The sequence below is a fragment of the Aquarana catesbeiana genome, linkage group LG01 (genome assembly GCF_042186555.1).
Source record: "Aquarana catesbeiana isolate 2022-GZ linkage group LG01, ASM4218655v1, whole genome shotgun sequence".
In the NCBI taxonomy this organism is placed as follows: domain Eukaryota; kingdom Metazoa; phylum Chordata; class Amphibia; order Anura; family Ranidae; genus Aquarana; species Aquarana catesbeiana.
This window is the reverse complement of record NC_133324.1, coordinates 3,550,544-3,573,952: the sequence shown is the minus strand read 5'-3', so window position 1 is coordinate 3,573,952 and position 23,409 is coordinate 3,550,544. Positions and strand designations below refer to the sequence as shown.

Genomic DNA, 23,409 nt, shown 5'->3' with positions numbered 1-23,409 from the left:
AGTGTGGGGCCTTGGCCCTGAAAAACGTACCTTTGCTCAGGTGGTACGCTCTGCTCCTGGTAGCTCTGCCCCCAAGCGGGGTTTTCCCCTACAGGCTACCACTTTGAGCACCCCAGGATCTGGTCTTGGGTCTCTGGCTTCTGCTGGGGGTCCCAGACGTAATGTTGTTATTCTGAAATGGGAAGGTGGTGCGATCCCTCCAGCACGGCGTGCAGTGGTGGATTTGATTTTGGAGATGGGTTTTGGGGCAAATGATCTGTATGCCTTTATACATGTAGCTGGGACACGGGATTATACAGTTAGCTTCACCAGGCCAGAGGGTCTTGACCTGTTCTGGGAGAGATATGAGGCTCGGTGCAGGTCAAGACCTGAATGGGAAGGTCTGGCCCCAGTTGCAGTTTCTCAGAGGTCTACAGTTAAAAAAATCACAATTATCCTCACTAATGAGAGTGTCCCTGCCCGGGATCTAGAGGTTTGGTTAAGGAACTATGGGGAGGTTTTGACCAAGCCCAATAAAATCCTTGATGAGCGTAACATCTGGACTGGGGGTTGGTCAGTTACAGTCAGGTTGGCCAGGGATGGGAATGTTGTCCGTCACCTGCCCTCCTCAGCTTTTATAGGGAGGGATAGGATGACTGTTTTTTACCCTGGTCAGCCGAAGCTGTGTCACCGCTGTGGAGAAAAGGGGCATTTGAGTTCCTCCTGTTCAGCCTTGATATGTTCAGTGTGTCGGGGTCAGGGTCATATGGCCAAGGACTGCACCGAAATGATCAGGTGCAACCTGTGCCTGCGCCTTGGCCACCCCTACAGCAGATGTCCTGAAGCCTGGCACAATATGGAGAAGGAGGTAATTGATGACATGTCAAGGCTGGACAGGATGGAGGGTGAGGCCCCTGGTGTACCATCCTCCTCTGCGGTGACTGACTCCCCTGGTCCTGCTCAGGATCCCTCTCCAGTTCCTGTGGCCACCCCTCATGTGTCTGTAAGTATTCCTTCTGTATCTGTATCTGTCTCCCCCCAGCCTACTGTACCCTCTCCTCTTGTGTCAGAACCTTCCAAGTCTGTGCCCCCTGAGTCAGTTACCCCCCAGGAGTCTACCCCTCCTAAGTCTGATTCAAAGGGAGCACCCCCCCCACCAGCAGTAGTAGTGGGTACTAAAAAGGTTGCTTCTTCCTCTGTGAAGAAGTCTTCTGTAAAGACTTCACAGAAAAAAGTAATAGATGAGGGCATCTCTGAAGCTGACCTGCAGTACCTGGAGGAGAGAAGGAAGGTTGGGAAGCGGAAGAAGCAGGTGGTGAGGACGGAACAGGCTCCAGTGCCTGTCTCCAACCGTTATAGGTCCTCTAATTGGGATATCTCTTCATCTGGAGCTTCTTCGGAGCGAAGTTCTGATTCCGAAATGGAGTTTGAGGCGGCCTCAAGAAAGAGAGAGGCTTCTGGTGATGAGCAGCAGAGGGGAGCTAAGAAGCAAACCACCCAATAACCCAAATGGCGGTTCCCCCTCCGTTAAAAGTGGTGACAATAAATGTCGCCAGCATTAAGTCAGTAAGAGCTCGTTCTATGGCCTTCTTTTTGTTCAGCCAATTAGATGCTGAAATTTTATTTTTGCAAGAGACTAGGCTCACCTCCTTGGCAGATATTCATATGGCCAAGAGAGAGTGGAGGTATGGTCCATCTTACTGGTCTCTTGCGGCCGAGCCTTACGGCGGTGTGGCGGTGTTGTTTAAAACCGGCATGGTAACTGTCCGGCGGGTTATTGAGGTGGAGATTGGGAGATGTATGGTCTTAGACGTCCTTGTGGGAGGGCAGGACCTGCGCCTAATTAATGTTTATGGACCGCACACAAAGTGGGACAGGAAATGCCTTTTTACAAGGATCAAGCCATTTCTTTTTACATCCCGGCAAGTGGTCTTTGGAGGTGACTTTAATACAGTAACTAGGCCCAAGGACAGGAAGGACTTCAAGGACAGGCTGGGATATGATAGCGTTTTTTTAAATAGTATGGTTAGGGATGCTGGTCTTGTGGATGTGCACATTAAGCACCTCCCGGATGACACTGGGTTCACCTTTCATCGAGGTAATAGTCAGAGTAGAATAGATAGGTTTTTTTTTGAAGGAGACCTCTGCTTTCTCACCCCCAGTGGTGCAATCAGTAGAGTTCTCTGATCACTGTATGCTATCTGTGGTCCTGAATGCTTCAGACGCCCCTCAGAGGGGCAAGGGCATCTGGAGATTGAATTCGACTCTACTCAAGGAAGAACATGTTAGACAATCCTTTGAGGAATTCTTTCAGGCACAGGTGACCATCCTGGACTTTTGTAGCAGCAAGGCTGAGTGGTGGGAGCTGACCAAAAAGAGGATTGCTGGATTCTTCAGGGGCCTAGCCAATAGAAAGCAGTTTAATAAATACATGACCTACCAACGTTTACGGAGGAAGCTGGATATTCTTGTCTCGAGAGGAGGAGATCCTGGGGCAATCTCCGAAGTGAAACTCCTTCTCAGGAAGTGTCAATATGACCGGCATGCCTCTTTGGTTCTGGAGAGGGACTATGGGAAGTACCACTCCCCTGACCCTTACCAGAACTGCAAACAAGGTGTAGCTGTTAAAACGGTCGTTGGCCTTAAGGACAGTACAGGTTCCTTGACAAAGTCCAGGTCAGGGATTCTGGAGGTCGTGAGGTCCTTTTATGCTGACCTTCTTGGGAGGAAAGAGCTTGACCGTGACAAGATGGAAAGCTTTTTGGACTCTACTCCAGGTCTAAATGATGAAGATGTCCCATTGATGAATTTGACAGAGGAGATCACAGTTGAAGAGGTGATAAGGGCAATTGAACAGCTTGCCATCAAAAAGTCACCTGGACCGGATGGCTTGACAGCTGAGTTTTACAAAGCTTTTAAGTCTATTCTGGCCCCACATTTGGTAGAGGTTTTTAACAGTTGCCTTGCTGAGGGGGTACTTCCCTCTTCCATGAGGCACTCAGCTGTGATTCTTCTTTCAAAGGGTAAAGATCCTTCGATGGTTGAGAATTGGCGCCCCATCAGCCTTCTTAATGTCGATAGAAAGATACTGGCAAAGATCATTTTCTGGCGCCTATCGTCAGTAGCAGAGTCTTTGCTTTCTCGCCATCAGCACTGTTCGGTCCAGGGTAGGTGCACCTTCACAGCAGTTTTAGCTGTCCGGGAGGCCTTGGAGCGGTGCAGGGCTGCAGGCTGGGGAAAGTATTTGCTGACATTGGATCAGGCAAAGGCTTTTGATCGTGTCAACCATGAGTACCTGTGGTTGCTCCTTAGTAAGTACGGTCTGCCGGGTTGTTTTGTCGATTGGTTAAAAGTCTTGTATGAGGGGGCAGAGAGCTTTCCTCTTGTTAATGGTTGGGTTGGGCAGTCCTTTGGGGTTGGCTCCGGGGTGCGCCAGGGTTGTCCCCTGAGTCCCCTGCTCTATGTGTTTGCAATCGACCCCTTCATCAGGAGGCTAGAGAGCGGCATGTTGTGTGGGGTGCCAGTGGGGCTTCCGGGTGAGCCGCCTTTGAGGGTTGTTGCCTATGCGGACGATGTGTCGGTGATTGTCACTGGGGCGGATGAAGCAGAGGAGGTGGTCTCTCTGACATCACGGTATTCTGAAGCATCAGGCTCCAAGATCAATCAGGAAAAGAGTGAAGTTTTCTGGATGGGAAAGGAAGGTGAGGGGTTTGATCTCCCGGACACCTTTCCAGTGCCCCAGGAAAGAATTAAGATTTTAGGCATTGAATTTGGACCTGGCGATTATGGCCTCAAAAACTGGGAAGGCAGACTGGAAATTGCCAATACTAAGGTGGTCAGCTGGAAGAGATGGAAGTTATCTATGAGGGAAAGGGTTGATCTGATTAAGACTTACCTGATTCCGATCTTCTTGTATGTCAGCTTTGTCTGCATCTTGCCAGTGTCTCTCTATGCTAGGGTCAGTAGTGTGTTCTTCCAGATGTTGTGGGGGAACAGACTGAACCCCATCAAGAGGAATGTCACCTATCTATCCAGGAGGGAGGGTGGCTTAGGTATGGTCAACCCAGTTCTTTTCTTTTCACTGCTTTTTCTCAAGTTTAATATTGGTAATATGCTTGCAGTGGAACCTCCTGGATGGGCAGGCATATTTAGATCTTGGTTTAGGCCTTTTCTACGACTTTGGGAAGAAGGTGGCCAAGTGAAGAATCTCAGGGGTCATCGTGGTCAGCTACCAGCCTATGTCGCTCCATGCCTGAAGTTACTACGGCAGTGGCGATTGTCGGCTGAAGATCTCAGATCGGTTCCGAGGAAAGTCCTTATGAGTCGAGTCTTGAGCGAAGTCTTTCATGACCCACTGGCCTTAAGGGATTGCCCAGGCCCAGTTTTGAGGGCAGGGTTAAGACTTATTAATTTGGACAGAGTACCCCCTAAATTCAGGGATCTGGCCTGGTTGTGCTTCCATGGGAGACTCTATGTTAGGGGCAATTTGAAATTCCGCAGTGGGGTGGATCGTAGCTGTCCTCGGGAGGAGTGTGCAGGTGAGGAGGAGACTATGGACCATTTTCTGCTTCATTGCCCTTTTAACATAGAGGTGTACAAACAGGTGGGGCGGGCCCTCGGTGTCCCTTTCCTCTCCAGGCTGGGTTATGCTGAGTGGGTGTACGGAGCATTCAATACTGGTGGGGTTTTTTGTTTAGATACACTTTTTCTAGTTAGCCTAGTAGTCCGTTATTTCACTTGGAACGCACGGTGTCAGGTCTGCATTCGGCGTAAAATCCTTCCTGTTCAGGTGGTGGTGTATGACATTCTGCATGAGGTGGAGAAGATTCGGGTACTTGAGAGAGACAAGCGGAGTCAGGGGGCTTGGTTGAAGGCGTGGAGGGGTTTCAAGCCTCCCTGACTGCCAGGAGTCTCTTTCCCGGGTGTGGCTGTCTGTCTCTTATCACCCTAGATTATTATTTTTTTGGATTAATTTTTGATAAATGGCTGCGTACATAGGTGATGGGTTGTGCCTCTTAGGCCCTCTCTGCTGCTTTATGTAAATAATTTTGGTAGTGGATTATGTATATATTGTATATATTCTGAACATGGATGTGTATTCCTTGGATTTCTGTTGAAGTTTTGTACTATGGTTTTGTTTTTTACTTTTGTATAAAATTGGTTGCTTGATTCTTTTAATAAAAGATCAATAGTGTCCCACCATTAGTATCAGTGGAGGGAATAGTGCATTGGGGGATTAAGACAAGTAAAGGGGCACATCTGCCCCGTGGACCTCAGTTTGGAGACCACAGATCTATTACAAGCTCTACTTCCTCTACTCCATCAATGTATCCTTTATGGAGGAATATTATTGATTGACTGATCGATGTTGTTGTTGCTGCAGATAAAATATGTACATCTTGTAATCCTGTAATGGCAGGTCGGCTTCAGGAACAAATCATGGAAAAGTTTTATGATTATATTTTTACATTTTTTCATGAAAAAAAAATTATTAAGGATTAAAGAATATATATAAAAAAATGATAAAAAAGGGGGGGGGGGAGGGGTAATTAGAGCTTTTCAGGGATAACTAAGGGATTAAAAAGAAGTAAAATATACAACATATTTATACAATATTACCTCAAATACTGGACATGATGTCAATCAACATATATAAATCCTGTGTACACTGTATATATAATACATCATTAATAGAATACAATAATATATATATAACAGAACTCATACATGAGACTGTGGAGCTCTCTCAGTGTACTCCCTGTACAGAGTCTGTCCTCAGCCCCCCTTTACTGCACAGTGCCCCCTTTATATCAGTGTCCTTAGTTCCCCATTCACACCACAGCTCCCCCTTTACATTACAGTGCCCCCCTTTACATTACAGTGCCCCCCTTTACATTACAGTGCCCCCTTTACATTACAGTGCCCCCCTTTACAGCGCAATCCCCTTTACATTACAGTGCCCCCTTTACATTACAATGCCCCCCTTTACATTACAGTGCCCCCCTTTACAGCGCAATCCCCTTTACATTACAGTGCCCCCTTTACATTACAGTGCCCCCTTTACATTACAGTGCCCCCCTTTACATTACAGTGCCCCCCTTTACAGCGCAATCCCCTTTACATTACAGTGCCCCCCTTTACAGCACAATCCCCTTTACATTACAGTGCCCCCCTTTACATCACAGCCCCCTTTACATCACAGCCCCCTTTACATTACAGTGCCCCCCTTTACATTACAGTGCCCCCCTTTACAGCGCAATCCCCTTTACATTACAGTGCCCCCTTTACATTACAGTGCCCCCCTTTACAGCACAATCCCCTTTACATTACCGTGCCCCCCTTTACAGCACAATCCCCTTTACATTACAGTGCCCCCCTTTACATCACAGCCCCCTTTACATTACAGTGCCCCCCTTTACATTACAGTGCCCCCCTTTACAGCACAATCCCCTTTATATTACAGTGCCCCCTTTACATCACAGTCCCTCTTTAAATTACAGGGCCCCCCTTTACATCACAGTCCCTTTTACATTACAGTGCCCCCTTTACATTACAGTGCCCCCCTTTACAGCGCAATCCCCTTTACATTACCGTGCCCCCCTTTACAGCACAATCCCCTTTACATTACAGTGCCCCCCTTTACATCACAGCCCCCTTTACATTACAGTGCCCCCCTTTACATTACAGTGCCCCCCTTTACAGCACAATCCCCTTTATATTACAGTGCCCCCTTTACATCACAGTCCCTCTTTAAATTACAGGGCCCCCCTTTACATCACAGTCCCTTTTACATTACAGTGCCCCCTTTACATTACAGTGCCCCCCTTTACAGCGCAATCCCCTTTACATTACAGTGCCCCCCTTTACAGCGCAATCCCCTTTACATTACAGTGCCCCCTTTACAGCGCAATCTCCTTTACATTACAGTGCCCCCCTTTACAGCGCAATCCCCTTTACATTACAGTGCCCCCCTTTACATTACAGTGCCCCCCTTTACATTACAGTGCCCCCCTTTACAGCACAATCCCCTTTACATTACAGTCCCCCTTTACATTGATGTAAAGGGGTTTGCTCTGTAAAGGGGGGAATTTAATGTAAAGGGGATTGCTCTGTAAAGGGGGGCACTGTAATGTAAAGGGGACTGTGATGTAAAGGGGGCACTGTAATATAAAGGGGATTGCTCTGTAAAGGGGGGCACTGTAATGTAAAGGGGACTACTCTGTAAAGGGGGGCACTGTAATGTAAAGGGGGCTGTAATGTAAAGGGGACTGTGATGTAAAGGGGGCACTGTAATATAAAGGGGATTGCTCTCTAAAGGGGGGCACTGTAATGTAAAGGGGACTGCTCTGTAAAGGGGGGCACTGTAATGTAAAGGGGGCACTGTAATGTAAAGGGGGCACTGTAATGTAAAAGGGACTGTGATGTAAAGGGGGGCACTGTAATTTAAAGAGGGACTGTGATGTAAAGGGGGCACTGTAATATAAAGGGGATTGCTCTGTAAAGGGGGGCACTGTAATGTAAAGGGGGGCACTGTAATGTAAAGGGGGGCACTGTAATGTAAAGGGGACTGTGATGTAAAGGGGGCACTGTAATATAAAGGGGATTGCTCTGTAAAGGGGGGCACTGTAATGTAAAGGGGACTGCTCTGTAAAGGGGAGCACTGTAATGTAAAGGGGGCTGTGATGTAAAGGGGGCACTGTAATGTAAAGGGGGGCACTGTAATGTAAAGGGGGCACTGTAATGTAAAAGGGACTGTGATGTAAAGGGGGGCACTGTAATTTAAAGAGGGACTGTGATGTAAAGGGGGCACTGTAATATAAAGGGGATTGCTCTGTAAAGGGGGGCACTGTAATGTAAAGGGGGACTGTGATGTAAAGGGGGGCACTGTACTGTGATGTAAAGGGGTCACTGTAATGTAAAGGGGACTGCTCTGTAAAGGGGGGCACTGTAATGTAAAGGGGGGCACTGTAATGTAAAGGGGGCTGTGATGTAAAGGGGTCACTGTAATATAAAGGGGATTGCTCTGTAAAGGGGGGCACTGTGATATAAAGGGGACTGCACTGTAAAGGTGGCACTGTGATGAATACGGTGCCCCTTTATAGAACAGTCTCTTTAAATTACAGTGCACCTAGCAATCAGTATCTGCTCTTATCAGTGTCCATTGGGGGAGCTACACCATCATTCTGGCCTGCTGGGAGTTGGAATGGCTGGCTGTATAGTATCCCTGCTGGTATGATGGGGTCTTCGAGGGTATCGGCTGGAACACAAACCGGGGCACCCACAGGAAGTTGGGGCACAGGAGTAATTCCCCCGGGTAAAGTGGATGGGTCCAGTTCCTCTTGGTTTGAATGGATCTACCTTGTCTGGCCTCGGGCTGGGAAGGTAGAGAGTCTGCGGTGTCTGTGGCCCCCTGGGATAGGTTGCCCCGCGGGTGCCCTTAGTAACACTTGTGTGTGGGACCCCACAGTGTGAAAAGCAGTGGCGGCCCGTCCATAAGGGGCGCGGAGGCTCTAATAGGCTTACAAATAAGGTAGGCTCGGGGGTGCAAAGAATTTGTAAATTCGAAAAATTTGGTAATTCGAAATTTTAAAACCTGAAAATTCAAAAATGTGAAATAATAACTAACTGTTAATTGATAGATATTGGAATTTCCTTTCAAATTTGGCTGTTAGTGAACGTAACGAATACGAATTTATCCGAAATTGTGAAATAACGAATGCCGTATCTAAATGAATAAAACGTAATCAATTAATAATAATAAATAACAATAATAATAATAAAAACATTTTATTTTTATTATTAATGTTAGTTATTACTATTATTATTATTTATTATTAATTTGTTCCGTTATATTTGTTTAGATGCGGCATTCATTATTTTGGATAATCCGTAACTTCGGATAAATTCGTATTCATTACGTTCACTAACAGCCAGATTTGAAAGGAAATTCCAATACCTATAATTTAGTAGTTAGTTATAATTAGTTAGTTATTCTTTCGAATTTTCGGATTTTCTTTCTTAATTTTGGATTTTCCAATTTACGAATTTTCAAATTTACAAACGTACGAATTGCCATCACAAGGAATGACCCGACATTTTTCATGTACTGACTTTTGTTGCCAGCGGTTTAGACATTAATGGCTGTGTGTTGAGTTATTTTGAGGGGACAGTAAATTTACACTGTTATACAAGCTGTACACTCACTACTTTACATTGTAGACAAGTGTCATTTCTTCAGTGTTTTCACATGAAAAGATAGTATGTCCGTATGGTCCTCCGCGGCTGCTCGAGCTGGCGTCGGAAACCACTCCCTGCACCGTCCTGCCCCCTTCCCCAACGCGTGTCGACACAGGGATGACGTGTCTTCCTCAGGGGGATTGTGATTGGACATTTAGAAAAAAACTAGGTTAACCACTTACGAATCGCCCGCCGTCTTTATACGGCGGTACTTTGACGTAGAATACTGGGGGTTATGGTAGCAGATAGCTGCCACGACCCCGGTATATTCTTAAACAGCGGACGGTCCTCTTTCTGATAAAAGTGGTCTCCGAGGCGAATTCGCCGCAAGATCACTTTTATTCGGCGCCTCCTCCCACCGCGCTCTGGTCATCTCCGTGGAATACCGGAGCTGCCGGGTCCTCTCCCCTGACAGGCCTGGAGCTGAGTGCAGGAAAGATGCCCCCCCCACTCTGCTCCATAACATTGGATGACGGAAGCGACGTCAAACGCCACTTCCACCCAATGGTCTTCAAGGGGAAATTAAAAAATGTAAAAAGATATTTATTTATTTATTGCATTTACGTGTAAATATGAGATGTGAAGTCTGATGTCTTTTTGACCCCCCAGATCTCACATTTAAGAGGCCCTGTCATGCTTTTTTTCTATTGCAAGGGACGTTTACATTCCTTGTAATAGGAATAAAAGAGACCCAAATATTTTTTTTTAAAAGGACAGTGTAAAAATAAATAAAAAGTAAAACAAATAGGAAAAAAATAAAAAATAAAAATTTAAAGGGCCCCGTCCCGCCGTGCTCACGCACAGAAGCGAACGCATACGTAAGTTGCGCCCGCCTATGTAAACGGTGTTCAAACCACACATGTGAGGTATCGTCACGATCGTTAGAGCGAGAGCAGAAATTCTAGCCCTAGACCTCCTCTGTAACTCTAAATTGATAACCTGTAGAAATTTTTCAATGTCGCCTATGGAGGTTTTTAAAGGGTCAAACTTTGTCACCATTCCACCAGTGGGCGCAATTTTGAAGCGTGACACGTTGGGTATCAATTTACTTGGCGTAACATTATCATTTACAAATTGGGCTAACTTTACTGTTGTTCATATTTTTCAATTAATGTTGACCTCCAGAGTTAGGGGGAGCTGACGTCCTTCTGTGTAGAGAGGGTTACAAGGCATAGTGGGCTGTACTGCAAGATGAAATGGTGGGGCGCCAGACACTTTTTGAATGCAAAGAGATTTATTGTCTCTTGAACAAAACTGTGGGAGAGAGGGTTAGGGCCAGGACAGCCTTAAGTAGACGCGATGATAACTGGCAGACTCGGAGACTTCTATAGGTAGACAGCTATACAGGTGAAGGTCTCCAGCCGGACTCCACTTCTGGTTGTCTCCTATGGCAACAATCTTGTAGCCGTTCCACAACCACTCACTGTGGGTCTTCACTCAAGGAACTCCCAATCTCTCTCACTAGACTTCAGATCCACTAGCCACTGGATCTCCTGAGCTCTTTCTACTTCTAGCACTCAGTATCTTCCACAAGCGTCACCCCCGCTTCCCTGCTGGGTCCCTGGCTTGGCACTCACAGATACTCTTCAAGCTTCACCCCTGCGGACATGCTTGGTCCCTGGCTTGGCACTCACTGATGCTCCTCAAGCGTCACCTCTGCTGTCTCACTGGGTTCCTGACTTGGCACTTCCCAAAGTTTTCCCACTTCTTCAACGTCCTCGACTGGTGAGAAGTCTGCTCTGGAACTGTCCACAGCTTACTCACAGGGGTCTCCGGCAACGAGGTGGATGGATGGCCCCTTAGTGGCGACAGCTTCCCCTTCTACCTCCGACCACAACTGGTTCCCCTGCTGGTGGGACCGTTACTTCTAGTTGGACTACAAGCCCAGAGTCCCAAACCTGTGCTGCTTCTCCAGCTTCCAGATAGGCCCTCAGACAGCCTAGCAGCCAGATGTCCCTGGGATAGGCCTTAGGTTTCTGGCCTAGCAGCCTGGGGCAGTATAACACACGTCCACCCAGACAGCCGTCCAGGTGGCACAGAACCCCCGATCACCTGACTCCACCCAAATAAATAGGCTCTCCCAGCAGGCCAAGGGACCTAAGAAAATCCCTGCCTATTGGCTGAGACACCCCATCCATTCCGAATCTGTCCTTGCTATGCCCTTGTCTTATCCAATGTCACCAGCTACAATGCCACCTAGTGACAGAAGAGAGAAGTGCAGCAATTCCTGAATTAGGGGGAAATCAATTGATCTCCTAACAACTGGCCAAGGCAACTATCGCCTGGCAACTAAATTTGATAGCGGCCCCGCCTAAACATCCGGGTGCTACAATACAGGCAGTAATCAGGTGACATATCGTCTCCTCGCCGCCTGCCAAACATGTTCATCGTGATTAATTGATGAGGATTGACCATGTAAGGACTTTTTAGACTTGCTTTGCTTCACAGCTACTGCCCATCAAATGTGACAGGCAAAAATTAGGCCCTGTCACATTTGATGGACACTATTGGACAGTAGCACTGCCGAACGCGACACAATCAAGCGTTGTAGTGCAACGGTGCGATATTTCCCACAGGTTAAATCAGGCAGTAATCCGTCACATATCATCTCCTCACCACTTCTGAAGAGCAATCCAAACATGTCTAAGCTTAACCCAAGTGTGATAATTTACTGTTTACTCATTCACATAGCAGGAAGGGGGGATGGTATCTGGGGGCCACCTTATTGGTAAAGGGGACTTCCAGAACCCCCACAACCACCAGGCCAGGGTTATGAGGAAGAGGCCCTTGTCCTCATAAACATGGGGAGAAGGTGCTTTATCAGGAGGGTATCGGGGGGGCTGTCACAGGCAATCTTAATTGCATTTTTTTCTTTGTAAATGTCAGAGTTGATGTAGTAGGTTGTATACATTGTACAGCAGGAGTCTCCAAACTTTCTAAACAAAGGGCCAGTTTATGGCCTTTTAGACTTTAGGGTGGCTGGACTAGAGCCAGTGTGAGTAGAAAATGTCCTGGTATCCAGTGGGAGTAAACAATTCCCATCAGTGGTGTCAACGGAAGGAAAAGTGTTCCATTGGTGGTGTCAATGGAAGGAATTCTGCCCCTAAAATATGTCAGTGAGATAGCTGGGAGACCGATCTATCTGGTGATCGTCTTTCCGACATCAAAACCACTGAGAACACTGATGTGTCTGGACATGTTATTGATGAACAGTCTATGAGAGTGCAGATTATTGGAAGGATAGATAAGGAGGAGACAGGTTCTCTTTACTGGCCAGATGAGAAGCTTCTTGGATCTTCACACTATGAACTAGAAGGTATGGACCATGGATGGGAGGTCCCCCATTATTATCAATGGATGTATTCTCTTCATTTCCCTTTTCTCTTCCTCACCTTCCATTCCATTTCTTCCTCCTCATCCACTTCTACCTCCCTCACCCCCCTCCCCCTCCTTCCCTCCCTCCTCCCTTTCCTATTTCACCCCATCCCCCCCCCCTTCTCTTCCTACCCTTTCCCTTTCTCTCCTTTTTTATTTCCATATTTTGATTCCCCTTTGCCCCCTCCCTTATCTTCCCACCCAGGTTCCCTTTCTCCCCCCCTTTCCCCCTTTTTCCCTTCCCCTCCTCCCATTTCCTATCTCACCCCCTCCCTATCCCCTTCTCCCCCTACCCTTTCATTTCCCTTCTTCTACTTTTTTCCCTTCCCCTACCCCATGGGTGCTCCAGATGTTGCACAACTACAAGTCCCATCATGCCTCTGCCTTTGGGAGTTGTTCTTGTAACTGTCAGCCTTGCAATGCCTTATGGGACTCATAATTCCACAACAGCTGCAGGGCTGTCTCCCCCCCCCCCCACCCCTTCTCCTCCTACCCTTTCCCTTCCTCTCCTTTTTATTTTCATGGTTTCTTACCTCTTTGCCCCTTCCACTCCTTTCCCACCCAAATTCCCTTTCTTCCCATCCCTTCCCCATGTCCTATTTCACCCCCCTCCACCACTTCTTCTCCTACCCTTTCCCTTCCTCTCCCTTCCCCCTCAAGTTCCCTTTCTTCCCATCCCTTCCCCATGTCCTATTTCACCCCCCCTCCACCACTTCTTCTCCTACCCTTTCCCTTCCTCTCCTTTTTATTTTCATGGTTTCTTACCTCTTTGCCCCTTCCACTCCTTTCCCACCCAAATTTCCTTTCTTCCCATCCCTTCCCCTTCCCCATGTCCTATTTCACCCCCCCTCCACCACTTCTTCTCCTACCCTTTCCCTTCCTCTCCCTTCCCCCTCAAGTTCCCTTTCTTGCCATCCCTTCCCCCATTTCCTATTCCATCTGCTCCCCACCCCCTCACCCCTTCTCCTCCTACCCTTTCCCTTCCTCTCCATTTTATTTCCATTTACTTGTTACCTCTTTGCCCCCTCTTCTCCCTTCCCACCCAAATTCCCTTTCTCCCTATCCCTTCCCCTTCCCCCATGTCCTATTTCACCCCCCCACCTCTTCTCATCCTACCCTCTCCCTTCCTCTCCCTTCCCATCCAAATTCCCTTTCTTTCCCTCTCTTCCCCTTCCCTTCTTCCATCTGTCTTTCCCTTCCCTTCCCCCTCCATCTCCTTTCCTTTTTTTTTAGATTATTAATAATGTAGCTGTTTTGTGCCAATATTGACTGGTATTTGGAACTGTTCATAATTCCCTCTACCTTGACTAAGGCACTTTGTTCCAGCTGAAAATAAAACAGCCCCAAAGCAGGATGCTGCCACCACCACCATTCTTCATGGTGGGTATGGTGGTCTTTTGGTGATGTACAGTGTGGCTTTTGCACCAAACATATCTTTTGGAATCAGTGGTGTCATTAGGGGGTGGCTTTTGGGGCTACAGCCCTGAATCTGGGGCCCATAGCCCCGAGTCTCTGCAGGGGTCCCCAAGGGGAGGGGAGGCTCTCTGGGGACCCTGATGTAAGTGGGGGGCTCTCTGGGGACCCTGATGCAAAGGGGGGGCTCCCTGGGGACCCTTATGTAAGTGGGAGGCTCTCTGGGGACCCTGATGTAAGTGGGAGGCTCTCTGGGGACCCTTATGTAAGTGGGGGGCTCTCTGGGGACCCTGATGTAAGTGGGGGGCTCTCTGGGGACCCTGATGTAAGTGGGAGGCTCTCTGGGGACCCTTATGTAAGTGGGGGGCTCTCTGGGGACCCTGATGTAAGTGGGGGGCTCTCTGGGGACCCTGATGTAAGTGGGGGGCTCTCTGGGGACCCTGATGTAAGTGGGAGGCTCTCTGGGGACCCTTATGTAAGTGGGGGGCTCTCTGGGGACTCTGATGTAAGTGGGAGGCTCTCTGGGGACCCTTATGTAAGTGGGGGGCTCTCTGGGGACCCTGATGTAAGTGGGGGGCTCTCTGGGGACCCTGATGCAAAGGGGGGGGGCTCCCTGGGGACTCTTTTATGAAGATTTTATGAAGTTTGGATGATTTTTCTATTTGTTTTAACCCCTTGCCGACCCTCCATAGTACATATACTGCGCCTGGGCGGCGCGTGCCTAATGCCAACAGAGCTGGGATGAAAGAATTCCTTCATAACAGCTGTGCTGCCTATGCTGTGATTGGCCCACAGCTATCACATGGTGGCCTGGGCCAATCACAGCACCCTGTACCGTGTGATTAGCTGTAGCCAATCACAGATCACTAGTGATCACAGCCGTCATGAATGGTTAACCCATCCCCCCCAACCCCAGAGTAGTTTAGTGTTACTATGGTGAAACTGAACTACTCTGATGAAGATATGAAAAAAAAAGTAAACAAATTAAATGAAAATGTAAAAAAAAAAAAACTGAATAAAAAATGAATTATTATTATTTTATTTTCTTTACCACCATTCACAAAGCGGTATCTTAGCACATCCAGGAACGTGGTCAGATACCGCACAACGTTTTTAAACTCTGCATTACGAGCAGAGCACCCCTCCCCCCGCCCCCACCCTTCACAGGCAGGGTCAGGGCACCCCCCAGACATGCTCCATAAGGAATTTTGCATTTTTATTGTTCCTCTTAAAACGAAATGATTAAACTCAGTGAATTTTTTCATTTTTTCGCATGTTACCCAAGGAAGTGCCAAGCCCCTCCCCCAGCCCATTTGCTTGACAATCCCCCGCCTATGAGCCTAGAAAATGTCCATTACTGGTTTTGTTTTAATTTGTCTTTCATTGACTTAAATGAGGTTTGATTTTGGCACCCGATCTTTACACCTCCAACCGCACCCAGGAATGATTGGCTCTCCCCCAACTGTAACTCAATGTGTTCATTATATTAATAGAAAAAACTCTGAACTGGTTACTTGGCTAATGGAGCAAGTTATTCCAGATCCTCCTTTCCAAAGAACCTCCAGATCATTTCATGATACAGTACAGGTTATCCTTACATAATTATACCTCTAATGATCCCATAACATAAGCCAACTTTGTCACCTCCTCCTCATGACACTAAAATATGTCGGTAGGATGGCCAGGCGGCTGTGAGACCGATCTGGTGATCGTCTTCCCGACATCAGAACCACTGAGAACACTAATGTGTCTGGACATGTTATTGATGAACAGTCTAGGAGAGTGCAGATTATTGGACGGATAGATAAGGAGGAGACAGGTTCTCTTTACTTGGCAGACGAGAAGCTTCTTGGGTCTTCACACTTGGAACTAGAAGGTATGGACCATGGATGGGAGGTCCCCCATTATTATCAATGGATGTATTCTCTTTATTTACCTTTTTTCCCATTCCCCTCCCCCCATTTACTACCCCCCCCCCCCCTTTAATTTTTCTTTTCCAATAATTTTTATAGAATATTTCAGAAGAGATACAAAAGCCAACATCGGAACATAGGAATAGAAAGTTGTAAAGGAAACAAAAATTGGTTTATATTCCGGTACGTATGGATCTCCCCAATTCACGATGTAGTAAAAGTGTAAAACAATGGGGTACAACCCAGCACTGCCCCTCACAAGATGCCACAGATATAGCGAGAGCGTTCATTTGTAACAATATAATAACAGAAATAAGGCATCCCGTACTTTATACAAAGGGGAAAATAACGATTGGCTCCCCTGCAGATGGTGTAAGTTTTGCCCACTTACATAGAAATGAAGGGTCTATAGTTTTTATCATAGGTGTATTTTATATGATAGAGACAGAATATCAACCAAAAATCCAGGAAAATCACACAATACAAATGTTATAAATGGAGTTGCAGTTCAGTAAATAAAATAAATATTTGATCCACTTAGTAGTTGGTGGAGAAACCCTTGTTGGCGATCACAGAGGTCAGACGTTTCTTGGAGTTGGTGATCAGGTTTGCACACATCTCAGGAGGGATTTTGGTCCACTCTTCTTTACAGATCTTCTCTAAATCCTTAAGGTTTCTTGGCTGTCTCTTGGCAACTTGAAGTTTCAGCTTCCTCCATAAATTTTCTATAGGATTAAGGTCTGGAGACTCTAGGCCCATCCATGACTTTAAAGTCCTCCTTCTTGAGCCACACCTTTGTTGCCTTGGGTCATTGTCATGCTGGAAGACCCATCCATGACCCATCTTCAATGTTGTGGCTGAGGGAAGAAGGTTCTTATCCAAGATTTTACAATACACGGCCCCGTCCATTGGCAAGGAGGAGAACCGCTGCTCCAGGTGTATGATCAGAGCCTGAAATGGAGTATCTTATAGAGTGCCGGCCCCGGCCCGTCTCCATGGGAAACTTGTAAGAGAAGAAAGAGATGGCTACACATCCAGAAATCCCGATTGCCTTTTATTGTTCACAATGATAACACCAAAGACACCAACATAAGGTCACGTAGACGCGTTTCACACGTACATCTTGCGCTTAATCATTAGCTCAATGCGGCAAAGTCGGTCTGTACCTTTAGCAGAGAAACGACCCCAAAGCATCTTGTTTCCACCTCCATACTTGACTGTAGGGATGGTCAGCATTTTTCTTCCTCCAAGCACGATGAGTCCCCCTCCTCAAGGAGACACATGTACAGTCATCCCAATGAACATCTAAACGATTCAGAGAAGGATTGGGAGAAAGTTCTGTGGTCAGATGAGAACAAACTTGACCTCTTTGGCATTAACTCGACTCGCCGTGTTTGGAGGAAGAAAAATGCTGACTGCAGTGCCTTGAAAAAGTATTCATACCCCTTGAGATTTCCCACATTTTGTCATTTTACAACCAAAAACATAAATGTATTTTATTGGGATTTTATGTGATAGACCAACACAAAGTGTCACATAATTGTGAAGTGGAAGGAAAATGATAAATGATACAAATAAATATGTGAAAAGAAGTGGGGGGGGGGGGGGCATTTGTATTCACCCCCTTTACTCTGATACCCCTAACTAAAATCTAGTGGCCCCTTACCATGTGATCAGCTGTCAGCCAATGACAGCTGATCACATGATGTAAACAGAAGTTTGGTAATCGTTTTTTTTCTTCTCACGCTGACGGAAGAGGAAGAGCCTCTGTGACCACCAGTATCGCCTGACAGTGCCAGCAATCAGTGCCCACAGTAAGTGCTAGCAATCAGTACCACCTATGAGTGCCCACAAGTGCCACCTATCAATGCCCACCAGTGGAGCCAATCACTGCCTCATCAGTGCCACCTAGCAGTGCTGCCTATCAGTGTCACCTACCAGTGTTGATCAGTGCCCATTACTGCCACCCATCAGTGCCCAACAGTGCAAGCTATCAGTGCCACCTATTTGTGCCCTTCAGTTCCACCTATCAATGCCCTTCAGTGCCACCTATCAATGCCCATCAGTGCCACCCATCAGTGCCCACCAATGCCACCTATCAGTGCCCACCAGTGCCACCTCATCAGTGCCCACCAGTGCCGCCTATTAGTGCCCATCAGTGTCGCCTTATCAGTGCCCATCAGTGCAGCCTTATCAGTGCCCATCAGTGCAGCCTCATCAGTGCCCATCAGTGCAGCTTATCAGTGCCCACCAGTGTTGCCTTATCAGTGCCCATCAGTGCAGCCTTATCAGTGCCCATCAGTGCAGCCTTATTAGTGCCCATCAGTGCAGCCTCATCAGTGCCCATCAGTGCAGCTTATCAGTGCCCATCAGTGCAGCCTTATTAGTGCCCATCAGTGCAGCCTCATCAGTGCCCATCAGTGCAGCTTATCAGTGCCCATCAGTGCAGCCTTATTAGTGCCCATCAGTGCAGCCTCATCAGTGCCCATCAGTGCAGCTTATCAGTGCCCATCAGTGCAGCCTATCAGTGCCCATCAGTGTTGCCTTATCAGTGCCCATCAGTGCAGCGTATCAGTGCCCATCAGTGTTGCCTTATCAGTGCCCATCAGTGTCGCCTTATCAGTGCCCATCAATTGTTTTTGTTTAGCATAGGACTAAAGACCAACATTTCAGAAAAAGGAGAAATTATATATACTGAGTAGAAACCCAGTATATGTAGATAAAGGAAAAAGAAAACAAGAAAAAGGGGGTGGGGGGGGGAGAACAGACATTCTCAGATTAAATGAAGTCCTAATCTATGGGAAATCACTATAGAAAAGGCTTATAAGACTGGAGCCTCATTGATACCCGGAGCGAGGGTAGCATCTAAACGCTCTATCCATAACGTCTCCTTTCTCAATATCTGTTTATCCCAATCCCCTCCACGTGGGTCTTTAGGGATAACTGCAAGGGCAATGAAAGAGACCACAGAGGTGTCGAATTTGTGGTATAGATCAAGATGTCTACTCACTGAGGTGACCATTTTCCCACCCGCAGAGTAGTAGACATGATCTTTGATACGAGATCGAAAGTGTCTAATGGTTTTTCCCACATAAAAAGGCTTTGCATTTGCATGTCATTAGATAGATAACCCCTTGAGTCTCACAGTCCGCATGGAACGTGGGGGTGAAAACTTCACCATTAGGAAGTAAGAAACGAGTGTTCTGCTCCCCTTTGCTTACTCTATGCTGATGCAGTCTGGCCTTTGTGGGTTTCTTCAGCTTCAGTCTTTGATTGACGATAAACTTCTTTCTGTCTACTAGAACATTGTATACTGACTTCTATATTTTTATTTATTCTTTGTCTAGCCACAATAATCTTTTGCTCCTGAAGAAGCGTGACGACACGCGTAACATGTTGAGCACAGTTTCTAGTTGAATATGATTATCGTATGTCCACTGTCCAGCCTTACCCTCGGATCTGTACCTACCTTGGATTGACGTTCAGACTTCTGGGTTTTGTATACATGCGTATGGCTCTGTACAGCGGCAACCTTATTGAATATTGAATATTTATGCAATTAGATTGCTTTGTGGTTTTTTAATTGCATTTTATATGTTTTTCCAATAAATAAAATATTTATTTTAGTAATTTACCTTGTATCATTGTGCCTAAAAAGTCCAAAGTCCCCCTCCCTCATATTTCTATACTTCCTGCACAATCTGTATCTCTACCTGTTTATTCTACACCTGATGATGATGATACATTTTTGTCCACAGAGACACTTCAATCGATCGGACACGATTGTGGATATCAATAGGTTGGTGAGGAATGGAACGATTAAAAGACACGATCACACAGGATATGATGGTATTCCTGCACAATCTGTGTCTCTACCTGTTTATTCTACACCTGATGATGATACATTTTCTTTCCGGGAGAATTGTGCAATCAGAGACCTCGAGGAGTTGGCAGCGGAGGGCGAGATTTGTGATTGTGTGCGGGTGAGTGCCGACGCCGTCAGACAGGTTCAGTTTAAATCTTCCACCCATTTATATCCAGTAAATCCAAGATCTGTTCTAAAAATAAACATGGAACGTCATCTGACGGCCTTGGCACACACCAAACACAACAGGGTGAAACAATGTGGCATCACAACATCACCAAGGAAGAGAGAGCCGCACTGAGAGATCGGAGTGAGGGTCATACCATTATCATCCGGAACTCAGATAAGGGAGGGCTGATTGTGGTTCTCAACACTGAACATTACAGACAAGAGGCTATCCGACAATTGTCTGATCGATCTACCTATGTTACATTAAAGGGGGATCCTACCAGAGGGTTTAGAGGTGTGCTTGTGGAATTGATATGTAGGGGTACAGGAGGACTAGGTTTATTGAATTCCAAAGAGGCTTCGTCCCTCATACCAGACTGTCCCGTTCTCCCCACGTTTTATTAATTGCCAAAAACACACAAGGGGCAGACCTATCATACCAGGGATCCATTCCCTGAATGAACGGTTAGGTCAATGGCTGGACAAACAACTACAACCATTGGTGAACCAGCTTCCAGGATTCCTTAAAGATACCAACCATCTTTTATATATTATGAAGGATCTGGAGTGGCAGGAGGAATCTTCATGGGTTACCTTTGATGTAATCAGCTTCTAGTTTCATAGTCAGGTTGAAAGTCCATCCAGTTCAACCATAAAATAAATAAAATTAAAAATATCATACAACCCCATATACACAATCCTATACCCACAGTTATTCCAGAGGATGGCAAAAACCCCAGGGAAGCATGATCCAATTTGCTACGGCAGGAGGAAAAAATTCCTTCCTGATCTCCCAAGAGGCAATCGGATTTTCCCTGGATCAACTTTACCTATAAATGTCACCCAGTTATATTCTGTACATTTAGGAAAGAATCCAGGACTTTCTTATAGCAATCTACTGAGCTGACCAGATCCACCTCTGGAGGGAGTCTATTCCACATTATGACAGCTCTTACTGTGAAGAAACCTTTCCGTATTTGGAGATTAAATCTCTTTTCCTCTAGATGTAAAGAGTGCCGCCTTGTCCTCTGTGATGACCTTAAAGAGAATAACTCAACACCAAGTTCACTATATGGACCCCTTATATATTTATACATGGAGATCATATCCCCTTTTATGTATTTATACATGGAGATCATATCTCCCCTTATATATTTATACATGGAGATCATATCCCCCCTTATGTATTTATACATGGAGATCATATCCCCCCTTATGTATTTATACATGGAGATCATATCCCCCCTTATGTATTTATACATGGAAATCATATCCCCCCTTATGTATTTATACATGGAGATCATATCCCCCCTTATGTATTTATACATGGAGATCATATCCCCCCTTATGTATTTATACATGGAGATCATATCCCCCCTTATGTATTTATACATGGAGATCATATCCCCCCTTATGTATTTATACATGGTGATCATATCCCCCTTATGTATTTATACATGGAGATCATATCCCCCCTTATTTATTTATACATGGAGATCATATCCCCCCTTATGTATTTATACATGGAGATCATATCCCCCCTTATGTATTTATACATGGTGATCATATCCCCCTTATGTATTTATACATGGAGATCAACCCCCCTTTATGTATTTATACATGGTGATCATATCCCCCCTTAATCGCCTCTTCTCAGGAGAGAATAAATTCAGTTCCTCTAATCTCTCCTCATAGCTGAGCTCCTCCATGCCTCTTATCAGTTTGGTTGCCCTTCTCTGCACTTTCTCCAGTTCCCTGATATCCTTTTTGAGAACTGGAGCCCAAAACTGAACTTCATATTCCAGATGAGGTCTTACTAATGATTTGTACAGATGATATCTCTCTCTCTGGAGTCCATACCTCTCTTATACAAGAAAGGACTTTGCTCGCTTTGGAAACCACAGCTTGGCATTGCATGTTATTATTGAGTTTATGATCTACCAAAACCCCCAGATCCTCCTCCACCATTGACTCCCCCAGATCCTTCCCCACCATTGATTTCCCCAGATCCTTCTCTACCATTGATTCCCCCAGATCCTTCTCCACCATGGACTCCCCCAGATCCTTCTCCACTACGGATCCCCCCAGATCCTTCCCCACCATTGATTCCCCCAGATCCTTCTCCACCATTGATTCCCCCAGATCCTTCTCCACCATTGATTCCCCTAAGTCCTTCTCCACCATTGATTCCCCCAGATCCTTCTCCACCATTGATTTCCCCAGATCCTTCTCCACAATTGATTCCCCCAGATCCTTCTCCACCATTGATTCCCCCAGATCCTTCTCTACAATTGATTCCCCCAGATCCTTCTCCACCATGGACTCCCCCAGATCCTTCTCCACTATGGATGCCCCCAGATCCTTCTCCACCATGGATCCTCCCAGTTGTACTCCCCCTAATATGTATGATGCATATTCTTAGCCCCCAAGTGCAGAACTTTACATTTATCTACATTAAACATCATCTGCCACATAGTCACCCAATTAGACAGAGCATTGAGGTTGGCCTGTAAATTGGAGACATCTTGTAAGGACGTTATACCACTGCATAGCTTAGTGTCATCTGCAAAGACTGAAATCTCAGACCCGATCATGTATACAGATAATAAAAACTCCCAGCACTGAACATTGGGGTACACCATTGATAACCTCACACCATTCAGAGTAAGAATCATTAACCACGACTCTCTGAATTCTGTCTTTTAGCCAGTTTTCTATCCATTTACAAATTTATATTTCCAAGCCTGTAGACTTTACTTTACACATGAGTCGTGTGTGGGGAACTGTGTCAAATGCTTTTGCAAAATCCATGTATACCACGTCCACAGCCGCCCCTCTGTCCAAGTATACCACACCCACAGCCACCCCCCTGTCCAAGTATACCACATCCACAGCCATCCCTCTGTCCAAGTATACCACATCCACAGCCACCACTTTGTCCAAGTATACTACGTCCACAGCCACCCCTCTGTCCAAGTGTACCACATCCACAGCCATCCCTCTATCCAAGTATACCACATCCACAGCCAACCTTCTGTCCAAGTATACCACATCCACAGCCACCACTTTGTCCAAGTATACCACGTCCACAGCCACCCCTCTGTCTGAATATACCACGTCCACAGCCACCACTATGTCCAAGTATACCACATCCACAGCCACCCCTCTGTCCAAGTATACCACATCCACAGCCCCCCTCTGTCCAAGTATACCACATCCACAGCCACCCCTCTGTCCAAGTATACCATGTCCACAGCCACCACTTTGTACAAGTATACCACGTCCACAGCCAACCCTCTGTCCAAGTGTACCACATCCACAGCCATCCCTCTGTCCAAGTATACCACGTCCACAGCCACCACTTTGTACAAGTATACCACGTCCACAGCCACCCCTCTGTCTGAATATACCACGTTCACAGCCACCACTTTGTCCAAGTATACCATGTCCACAGCCACC

At 46.4% G+C, this 23,409-nt stretch overlaps 1 long non-coding RNA gene and 1 pseudogene across 1 annotated transcript; both read left to right on the top strand.

The window, feature by feature from the left end:
- LOC141129485 (beta-1,4-galactosyltransferase galt-1-like) overlaps window positions 1-23,409 on the top strand; it is a 67,497-nt pseudogene that overhangs the window by 30,813 nt on the left and 13,275 nt on the right.
- Window positions 15,348-19,547, top strand: LOC141124138 (uncharacterized). Its single transcript, XR_012240781.1, has 3 exons — window positions 15,348-15,880; window positions 16,017-16,100; window positions 19,265-19,547. It is a non-coding gene; the product is annotated as an uncharacterized lncRNA (long non-coding RNA).